This window comes from Triticum aestivum, chromosome 5A (assembly GCF_018294505.1).
Source record: "Triticum aestivum cultivar Chinese Spring chromosome 5A, IWGSC CS RefSeq v2.1, whole genome shotgun sequence".
NCBI classification, from domain to species: domain Eukaryota; kingdom Viridiplantae; phylum Streptophyta; class Magnoliopsida; order Poales; family Poaceae; genus Triticum; species Triticum aestivum.
The window spans coordinates 687,551,428-687,562,841 of record NC_057806.1 but is presented as its reverse complement, the minus strand read 5'-3'; positions in this window follow the sequence as shown (position 1 = coordinate 687,562,841).

Below are 11,414 nucleotides of genomic sequence, written 5' to 3'. Positions count from 1 at the left end.
ATGCGCGTGGGAAATGGTTCCAAAGTCGATGTGATCTCCATCGGCACGCTACCTCTACATCTACCTTCGGGATTAGTTTTAGACCTAAATAATTGTTATTTGGTGCAAGCGTTAAGCATGAACATTATATCTGGATCTTGTTTGATGCGAGATGGTTATTCATTTAAATCTAAGAATAATGGTTGTTCTATTTATATGAGTAATATCTTTTATGGTCATGCACCCTTGAAGAGTGGTCTATTTGTATGAATCTCGATAGTAGTGATACACATATTCGTAATGTTGAAGTCAAAAGATGTAGAGTTGATAATGATAGTGCAACTTATCTGTGGCACTGCCGTTTGGGTCATATTGGTGTAAAGCGCATGAAGAAACTCCATACTGCTGGACTTCTGGAATCACTTGATTATGAATCACTTGGTACTTGCGAACCATGCATCATGGGCAAGATGACTAAAATGCCGTTCTCTGGAACAATGGAGCGAGCAACGGATTTGTTGGAAATTATACATACTGATGTATGTAGTCCAATGAATATTGAGGCTCGCGGTGGGTATCGTTATTTTCTTACGTCACAGATGATTTGAGCCGATATGGGTATATCTACTTAATAAAACATAAGTCTGAAACATTTGAAAAGTTCAAAGAATTTCAGAGTGAAGTGGAAAATCATCGTAACAAGAAAATAGAGTTTTTATGATCTGATCGTGGAGGAGAATATTTGAGTTACGATTTTGGTCTACATTTGCAACAATGTGGAATAGTTTCGCAACTCACGCCACCCGGAACACCACAGCGTAATGGTGTGCCGAACATCGTAATCGTACTTTACTAGATAAGGTGTGATCTATGATGTCTCTTACTGATTTACCGCTATCGTTTTGGGGTTATGCTTTAGAGGCGGCTGCATTCACATTAAATAGGGCACCATCGAAATCCATTGAGACGACGCCTTATGAACTGTGGTTTGGCAAGAAACCAAAGTTGTCATTTCTTAAAGTTTGGGGCTGCGATGCTTATGTGAAAAAGCTTCAACCTGATAAGCTCGAACCCAAATCGAAGAAATGTGTCTTCATAGGATACCCAAAGGAGACTGTTGGGTACACCTTCTATCACAGATCCGAAGGCAAGACATTTGTTGCTAAGAATGGATCCTTTCTAGAGAAGGAGTTTCTCTCGAAAGAAGTGAGTGGGAGGAAAGTAGAACTTGATGAGGTAACCGTACCTGCTCCCTTATTGGAGAGTAGTTCATCACAGAAACCGGTTCCTGTGACACCCACACCAATTAGTGAGGAAGCTAATGATGATGATCATGAAACTTCAGATCAAGTTACTACTGAACCTCGCAGGTCAACCAGAGTAAGATCCGCACCAGAGTGGTACGGTAATCCTGTTCTGGAGGTCATGTTACTTGACCATGACGAGCCTACAAACTATGTGGAAGCGATGATGAGCCCAGATTCCGCAAAATGGCTTGAAGCCATGAAATCTGAGATGGGATCCATGTATGAGAACAAAGTGTGGACTTTGGTTGACTTGCCCGATGATCGGCAAGCCATCGAGAATAAATGGATCTTCAAGAAGAAGACTGACGCTGACAGTAACATTACTGTCTACAAAGCTCGATTTGTCGCGGAAGGTTTTCGACAAGTTCAAGGAGTGGACTACGATGAGACCTTCTCACCCATAGCGATGCTTAAGTCCATCCAAATCATGTTAGCAATTGCCGCATTTTATGATTATGAAATTTGGCAAATGGATGTAAGGACTGCATTCCTGAATGGATTTCTGGAACAAGAGTTGTATATGATGCAACCTGAAGGTTTTATCGATCCAAAGGGTACTAACAAAGTGTGCAAGCTCCAGCGATCCATTTATGGACTGGTGCAAGCCTCTCGGAGTTGGAATAAACGTTTTGATAGTGTGATCAAAGCATATGGTTTTATACAGACTTTTGGAGAAGTCTGTATTCACAAGAAAGTGAGTGGGAGCTCTGTAGCATTTCTAATATTATATGTAGATGACATATTGTTGATTGGACATGATATAGAATTTCTGGATAGCATAAAAGGATACTTGAATAAGAGTTTTTCAATGAAAGACCTCGGTGAAGCTGCTTATATATTGGGCATCAAGATCTATAGAGATAGATCAAGACGCTTAATTGGACTTTCACAAAGCACATACCTTGATAAAGTTTTGAAGAAGTTCAAAATGGATCAAGCTAAGAAAGGGTTCTTGCCTGTGTTACAAGGTGTGAAGTTGAGTAAGACTCAATGCCCGACCACTGCAGAAGATAGAGAGAAAATGAAAAGTGTTCCCTATGCTTCAGCCATAGGATCTATCATGTATGCAATGCTGTGTACCAGACCTGATGTGTGCCTTGCTATTAGTTTAGCAGGGAGGTACCAAAGTAATCCAGGAGTGGATCACTGGACAACGGTCAAGAACATCCTGATGTACCTAAGAGGACTAAGGATATGTTTCCCGTTTATGGATGTGACAAAGAGCTTGTCGTAAATGGTTACGTTGATGCAAGCTCTGACACTGACCCAGACGATTCTAAATCGCAAACCGGATACGTGTTTATATTAAACAATGGAGCTGTCAGTTGGTTCAGTTCTAAACAAAGCATCATGGCAGGATCTACATGTGAAGCGGAGTACATAGCTGCTTCGGAAGCAGCAAATGAAGGAGTCTGGATGAAGGAGTTCATATCCGATCTAGGTGTCATACCTAGTGCATCAGGTCCAATGAAAATCTTTTGTGAAAATACTGGTGCAATTAGCTTGGCAAAGGAATCCAGATTTCACAAGAGAACCAAGCACATCAACAGATGCTTTAATTCCATCCGGGATCAAGTCCAGGTGGGAGACATAGAGATTTGCAAGATACATACTGCTACCTCTTGAGAACTTGCGTTGGTTTTCCCTTGAAGAGGAAAGGGTGGTGCAGCAAAGTAGCGTAAGTATTTCCCTCAATTTTTGAGAACCAAGGTATCAATCCAGTAGGAGGCTACGCGCGAGTCCCTCACACCTACACAAAACAAATAAATCCTCGCAACCAACGCGATAAGGGGTTGTCAATCCCTACAGGGTCACTTACGAGAGTGAGATCTGATAGATATGATAAGATAATATTTTTGGTATTTTTATGATAAAGATGCAAAGTAAAATAAAAGCAAAGGAAATAACTAAGTATTGGAAGATTAATATGATGAAGATAGACCCGGGGGCCATAGGTTTCACTAGTGGCTTATCTCAAGAGCATAGGTATTTTACGGTGGGTGAACAAATTACTGTTGAGCAATTGACAGAATTGAGCATAGTTATGCGAAAATCTAGGTATGATCATGTATATAGGCATCACGTCCAAACCAAGTAGACCGACTCCTGCCTGCATCTACTACTATTACTCCACACATCGACCGCTATCCAGCATGCATCTAGAGTATTAAGTTCATAAGAACAGAGTAACGCCTTAAGCAAGATGACATGATGTAGAGGGATAAAGTCATGCAATATGATGAAAAACCCATCTTGTTATCCTCGATGGCAACAATACAATACGTGCCTTGCTGCCCCTACTGTCACTGGGAAAGGAAACCGCAAGATTGAACCCAAAGCTAAGCACTTCTCCCATTGCAAGAAAGATCAATCTAGTAGGCCAAACCAAACTGATAATTCGAAGAGACTTGCAAAGATAACCAATCATACATAAAATAATTCAGAGAAGATTCAAATATTGTTCATAGATAAACTTGATCATAAACCCACAATTCATCGGTCTCAACAAACACACCGCAAAAGAAGATTACATCGAATAGATCTCCACAAGAGAGGGGGAGAACTTTGTATTGAGATCCAAAAAGAGAGAAGAAGCCATCTAGCTAATAACTATGGACCTGAAGGTCTAAGGTAAACTACTCACCGTTCATCGGAGAGGCTATGGTGTTGATGTAGAAGCCCTCCGTGATAGATGCCCCCTCCGGCGAAGCTCCGGAACAGGCCCCAAGATGGGATCTCGTGGATACAGAAAGTTACGATGGTGGAATTAGGGTTTTGGCTCCGTATCTGATCGTTTGGGGGTACGTAGGTATATATAGGAGGAAGTACGTCGGTGGAGCAACAGGGGCCCCACAAGGGTGGAGGGCGCGCCTGGAGGGGGGGAGGCGCGCCCCCTACCTTGTGGCCTCCCTGTTGGTTGCTTGACGTAGGGTCCAAGTCTCCTGGATCTTGTTCATTCCAAAAATCACGTTCCCGAAGGTTTCATTCCGTTTGGACTCCGTTTGATATTCCTTTTCTTCGAAACCCTAAAAAAGGTAAAAAAAACAACAATTCTGGGCTGGGCCTCCGATTAATAGGTTAGTCCCAAAAATAATATAAAAGTGGATAATAAAGCCCAATAATGTCCAAAACAGAAGATAGTATAGCATGGAGCAATCAAAAATTATAGATACGTTGGAGACGTATCAAGCATCCCCAAGCTTAATTCCTGCTCGTCGTCGAGTAGGTAAATGATAAAAGCAGAATTTTTGATGTGGAATGCTACTTGGCATAATTTCAATGTAATTCTTCTTAATTGTGGTATGAATATCCAGATCCGAAAGATTCAAGACAAAAGTTTAATATTGACATAAAAATAATAATACTTCAAGCATACTAACTAAGCAATTATGTCTCTTTAAAATAACATGGACAAAGAAAGTTATCCCTACAAAATCATATAGTGTGGCTATGCTCTATCTTCACCACACAAAGTATTTAAATCATGCACAAACCCGATGACAAGCCAAGCAATTGTTTCATACTTTTGACATTCTCAAAACTTTTTCAATCTTCACGCAATACATGAGCGTGATCCATGGACATAGAACTTTAGGTGGAATAGAGTGGTGGTTGTGGAGAAGACAAAAAGTGAGAAGATAGTCTCACATCAACTAGGCGTATCAACGGGCTATGGAGATGCCCATTAATAGATATTAATGTGAGTGAGTAGGGACTGCCATGCAACGAATGCACTAGAACTATAAGTATATGAAACCTCAAAAAGAAATTAAGTGGGTGTGCATCTAACTCGCTTGCTCAGGAAGACCTAGGGCATTTTGAGGAAGCCCATCATTGGAATATGCAAGCCAAGTTATATAATGAAAAAAATTCCCACTAGTATATGAAAGTGATAACATAGGATACTTTCTATCATGAAGATCATGGTGCTACTTTGAAGCACAAGTGTGGTAAAAGGATAGTAGCATTGTCCCTTCTCTCTTTTTCTATCATTTTTTTATTTGGGCCTTTTCTATTTCTTTTTTTATGGTCTCTTTTTTTATTTTTTTTGTCTGGAGTCTCATTTCGACTTGTGGGGGAATCATAGTCTCCATCACCCTTTCCTCACTGGGACAATGCTCTAATAATGACGATCATCACACTTTTATTTTCTTACAACTCAAGAATTACAACTCGATACTTAGAACAAGATATGACTCTATATGAATGCCTCCGGCGGTGTACCGGGATATGCAATGACTCAAGAGTGACAGGTATGAAAGAATTATAAACGGTGGCTTTGCCACAAATACAATGTCAACTACATGATCATGCAAAGCAATATGCCAATGATGGAGTGTGTCATAGTAAACGGAACGGTGGAAAGTTGCATGGCAATATATCTTGGAATGGCTATGGAAATGCCATGATAGGTAGGTATGGTGGCTGTTTTGAGGAAGGTATATGGTGGGTGTATGATACCGGCAAAAGATGCGCGGTATTAGAGAGGCTAGCAATGGTGGAAGGGTGAGAGTGCGTATAATCCATGGACTCAACATTAGTCATAAAGAACTCATATACTTATTGCAAACATCTACAAGTTATCAAAGCGAAGTATTACGCGCATGCTCCTAGGGGGATAGATTGGTAGGAAAAGACCATCGCTCGTCCCCGACCACCACTCATAAGGAAGACAATCAATAAATAAATCATGCTCCGACTTCATCACATAACGGTTCACCATACATGCATGCTACAGGAATCAAAAACTTTAACACAATTATTTCTCAAATTCACAACTACTCAACTAGCAGGACTCTAATATCACCATCTCCATATCTCAAAACAATTATCAAGCATCAAACTTCTCTTAGTATTCAACACACTCATAAGAGAATTTTATTATTAATCTTGTATACCTAGCATATTAGGATTATTTAAGAAAATTACCATGCTATTTAAGACTCTCAAAATAATCTAAGTGAAGCATGAGAGATCAATAGTTTCTATAAAACAAATCCACCACCGTGCTCTAAAAGATACAAGTGAAGTACTAGAGCAAAACTATATAACTCAAAAGATATAAGTGAAGCACGTAGAGTATTCTGATAATTTCCAAATCATGTGTGTCTCTCTCAAAAGGTGTGTACAGCAAAGATGATTGTGATAAACTCAAAAGCAAAGACTCAAATAATAAAATACGCTCCAAGCAAAACACATATCATGTGGTGAATAAAAATATAGCTCCAAGTAAAGTTACCGATAGAAGTAGACGAAAGAGGGGATGCCTTCCGGGGCATCCCCAAGCTTTGAATTTTAGGTGTCCTTAGATTATCTTGGGGGTGCCATGGGCATCCCCAAGCTTAGGCTCTTGCCACGTCTTGTTCCATAATCCATCAAATATTTACCCAAAACTTGAAAACTTCACAACACAAAACTTAAAGTAGAAAATCTCGTGAGCTCCGTTAGCGAAAGAAAACAAAAGACCACTTCAAGGTACTGTAATGAACTCATTCTTTATTTATATTGGTGTTAAACCTACTGTATTCCAACTTCTCTATGGTTTATAAACTATTTTACTAGCCATAGATTCATCAAAATAAGCAAACAACACACGAAAAATAGAATCTGTCAAAAACAGAACAGTCTGTAGTATTCTGTAGCTAGCGCAAGATCTGGAACCCCAAAAATTCTAAAATAAATTTCTGGACGTGATTAATTTATCTATTAATCATCTTCAAAAAGAATTAACTAAATAGCACTTTCCAAATAAAAATGGCAGAAGTTCTTGTGAGCGCTAAAGTTTCTGTTTTTTACAGCAAGATTAACAAGACTTTCCCCAGGTCTTCCCAATGGTTCTACTTGGCACAAACACTAACTAAACACAAAAAATACAACCAAAACAGAGGCTAGATAAATTATTTATTACTAAACAGCATCAAAAAGCAAGGAATAAAAATAAAATTGGGTTGCCTCCCAACAAGCGCTATCGTTTAATGCCCCTAGTTAGGCATAAAAAGTAAGGATAGATTTAGGTATTGCCATCTTTGGTGGGTAATTCTTCAATGAGGCATCTACCGTCCTTAGGAATTTCTTTATTTTTATTGATTATAAAAATTTTAGGCACAAGATCGAAAAAATCATTAGCAGCAAATGGTTCCTTAATGATAGCAAAAAGATTAGGATGAACACTTATAGATTTGAGATCCGCAGTTTCTTTGCTAGAGGATTCACCTTTATTTTTAGGAACATACATAAGCTTGGCAATTTTAGTTGGAGGACTTGTAGTATTCTTTATGGAAGAAAAAGCGGTTCCCAAGTTGGTAATGATACCCTCAAGTTTATCGATTCTAATGGAATCATGATTTATTCTTTCATTAACTATAGGTTCCTTCTGTTTAATATTTTTCAAAGTCACTCCTACTTTAGATCCATATTGGCTAATTTGGTTGTGGATCTTTTTATTGAAAGTTTCAATTAACTCAACGGTAGCAACTTTATTTTCAATAATTTCAAGTTTTTGCATTACATGCTCCAAAGTTAAAATAGTTTCATTAACCAAAAGAGGTGGTGAGCCAAACAAATCTATCATAGCATTATAAGAATCAAAAGTATGACTACCCAAGAAGTTCCCTCCGGTAGTGGTATCAAGGATATATCTGTGCCAAGGAGTAGTGCCTACATAAAAAATGCGAAGAAGAACGGAAGTAGATTGCTTCTTGGTAGATCTATTTTGAGCATTCCAAATTCTATACCAAGCGTCTTTTTGGTTTTCTCCCTCCCTTTGCTTAAAATTTAGAACTTCATTCTCGGGAGACAATGGAGAAGATAGAGGACTCGCCATAACGACAAGCAAACGGGGAACGGGCAAAAAGAGGCAAATAGAGAAAGAGAGGGAGGATAGAGAGAGAGAGGGGGGGGCGAATAAAACGGCAAGGGTGAAGTGGGGTAGAGGAAAACGAGAGGCAAATGGCAAATAATGTAATGCGGGAGATAAGGGTTTGTGATGGGTACTTGGTAGGTTAACTTTTGCATAGACCTCCCAGGCAACAGCGCCAGATATCCTTCTTGCTACCTCTTGAGCACTTGCATTTGTTTTCCCTTGAAGAGGAAAGGGTGGTGCAACAAAGTAGCGTAAGTATTTCCCTCAATTTTTGAGAACCAAGGTATCAATCCAGTAGGAGGCTAAACGTGAGTCCCTCGCACCTGCACAAAACAAATAAATCCTCGCAACCAACATGATACGGGGTTGTCAGTCCCTACACGGTCACTTACGAGAGTGAGATCTGATAGATATGATAAGATAATATTTTTGGTATTTCTATGATGAAGATGCAAAGTAAAATAAAAGCAAAGGAAATAACTAAGTATTGGAAAATTAATATGATGAAGATAGACCCGGGGGCCATAGGTTTCACTAGTGGCTTCTCTCAAGAGCATAGGTATTTTACGGTGGGTGAACAAATTATTGTTGAGCAATTGACAGAATTGAGCATAGTTATGAGAATATCTAGGTATGATCATGTATATAGGCATCACGTCCAAAACGAGTAGACCGACTCCTGCCTGCATCTACTACTATTACTCCACACATCGACCGCTATCTAGCATGCATCTAGAGTATTAAGTTCATAAGAACAGAGTAACGCCTTATGCAAGATGACATGATGTAAAGGGATAAACTCATGCAATATGATGAAATCCCCATCTTGTTATCCTCGATGGCAACAATACAATACGTGCCTTGCTGCCCCTACTGTCACAGGGAAAGGACACCACAAGATTGAACCCAAAGCTAAGCACTTCTCCCATTGCAAGAAAGATCAATCTAGTAGGCCAAACCAAACTGATAATCCAAAGAGACTTGCAAAGATAACCAATCATACATAAAAGAATTCAGAGAAGATTCAAATATTGTTCATAGATAAACTTGATCATAAACCCACAATTCATTGGTCTCAACAAACACACTGCAAAAGAAGATTACATCAAATAGATCTCCACAAGAGAGGGGGAGAACTTTGTATTAAGATCCAAAAAGAGAGAAGAAGCCATCTAGCTAATAACTATGGACCTGAAGGTCTGAGGTAAACTACTCACACTTCATCGGAGAGGCTATGGTGTTGATGTAGAAGCCCTCCGTGATCGATGCCCCCTCCGGCAGAGCTCCGGAACAGGCCCCAAGATGGGATCTCGTGGATACAGAAAGTTATGGCGCTGGAATTAGGGTTTTGGCTCCGTATCTGATCGTTTGGGGGTACGTAGGTATATATAGGAGGAAGAAGTACGTCGGTGGAGCAACAAGGGGCCCACAAGGATGGAGGGCGCGCCTGGGGGGGGGGTAGGCGCACCCCCCTACCTCATGGCCTCCCTGTTGGTTGCTTGACGTAGGGTTCAAGTCTCCTGGATCTTGTTCTTTCCAAAAATCACGTTCCCGAAGGTTTCATTCCGTTTGGACTCCGTTTGATATTCCTTTTCTTCGAAACCCTAAAATAGGCAAAAAAACAGCAATTCTGGGCTGGGCCTCCGGTTAATAGGTTAGTCCCAAAAATAATATAAAAGTGGATAATAAAGCCCAATAATGTCCAAAACAGAAGATAATATAGCATGGAGCAATCAAAAATTATAGATATGTTGGAGACGTATCACATACGGATCTGAATGTTGTAGACCCATTGACTAAGCCTCTCTCACGAGCAAAACATGATCAGCACCAAGGCTCCATGGGTGTTAGAATCATTACTGTGTATTCTAGATTATTGACTCTACTGCAAGTGGGAGACTGAAGGAAATATGCCCTAGAGGCAATAATAAAGTTATTATTTATTTCCTTATTTCATGATAAATGTTTATTATTCATGCTAGAATTGTATTAACCGGAAACATAATACATGTTTGAATACATAGACAAACATAGTGTCACTAGTATGCCTCTACTTGACTAGCTCATTGATCAAAGATGGTTATGTTTCCTAACCATAGACATGAGCTGTCATTTGATAAACGGGATCACATCATTAGAAGAATGATGTGGTTGACTTGACCCATTCCGTTATCTTAGCACTTGATCGTTTTAGTTTACTGCTATTGCTCTCTTCATGACTTATACATGTTCCTATGACTGAGATTATGCAACTCCCGATTACCGGAGGAACACTTTGTGTGCTACCAAACGTCACAACGTAACTGGGTGACTATAAAGGTACTCTACAGGTGTCTCCGATGGTACTTGTTGAGTTGGCATAGATCAATATTAGGATTTGTCACTCCGATTATCGGAGAGGTATCTCTGGGCCCTCTCGGTACTGCACATCACTATAAGCCTTGCAAGCAATGAGACTATTGAGTTAGTTGCGGGATGTTGCATTATGGAACGAGTAAAGAGACTTGCCGGTAACGAGATTGAACTAGGTATTGAGATACCTACGATCAAATCTCGGACAAGTAACATACCGATGACAAAGGGAATAACGTATATTGTTATACGGTTTGACCGATAAAGATCTTCGTAGAATATGTAGGAACCAATATGAGCATCCAGGTTCCGCTATTGGTTATTGACCGGAGACATGTCTCGGTCATGTCTACATAGTTCTCGAACCCGTAGGGTCCGCACGCTTAAAGTTTTGTGACGATTGGTATTATGAGTTTTTGTGTTTTGATGTACCGAAGGTAGTTCGGAGTCCCGGATATGATCACAGACATGACAAGGAGTCTCGAAATGGTCGAGACATAAAGATCGATATATTGGATGACTATGTTCAAACACCAGAAGTGTTTCGGGAGGTTTCAAACATTTACCTGAGTACCGGAGGGTTACCGGAACCCCTCGGGGAGTATATTGGGCCTAATGGGCCTTAGTGGGAGAAGAGGAGGGGCGGCCAAGGGCAGCCGCGCGCCCCCTCCCCCTCTAGTCTGAATTGGACAAGGAGGAGGGCGGCGCCCCCCTTTCCTTCTCTTCCTCTCTCCCTTCCTTCTCCTGTCCTACTCCAACTAGGAGAAGAGGGAGTCCTACTCTCGGTGGGAGTAGGACTCCCCCCTTGGCACGCCCTTCTCCTTGGCCGGCCGCCTCCCCCCTATCTGCTTTATATACGGGCGCAGGGGGCACCCCATAGACACAACAATTGATCTGTTGATCTCTTAGCCGTG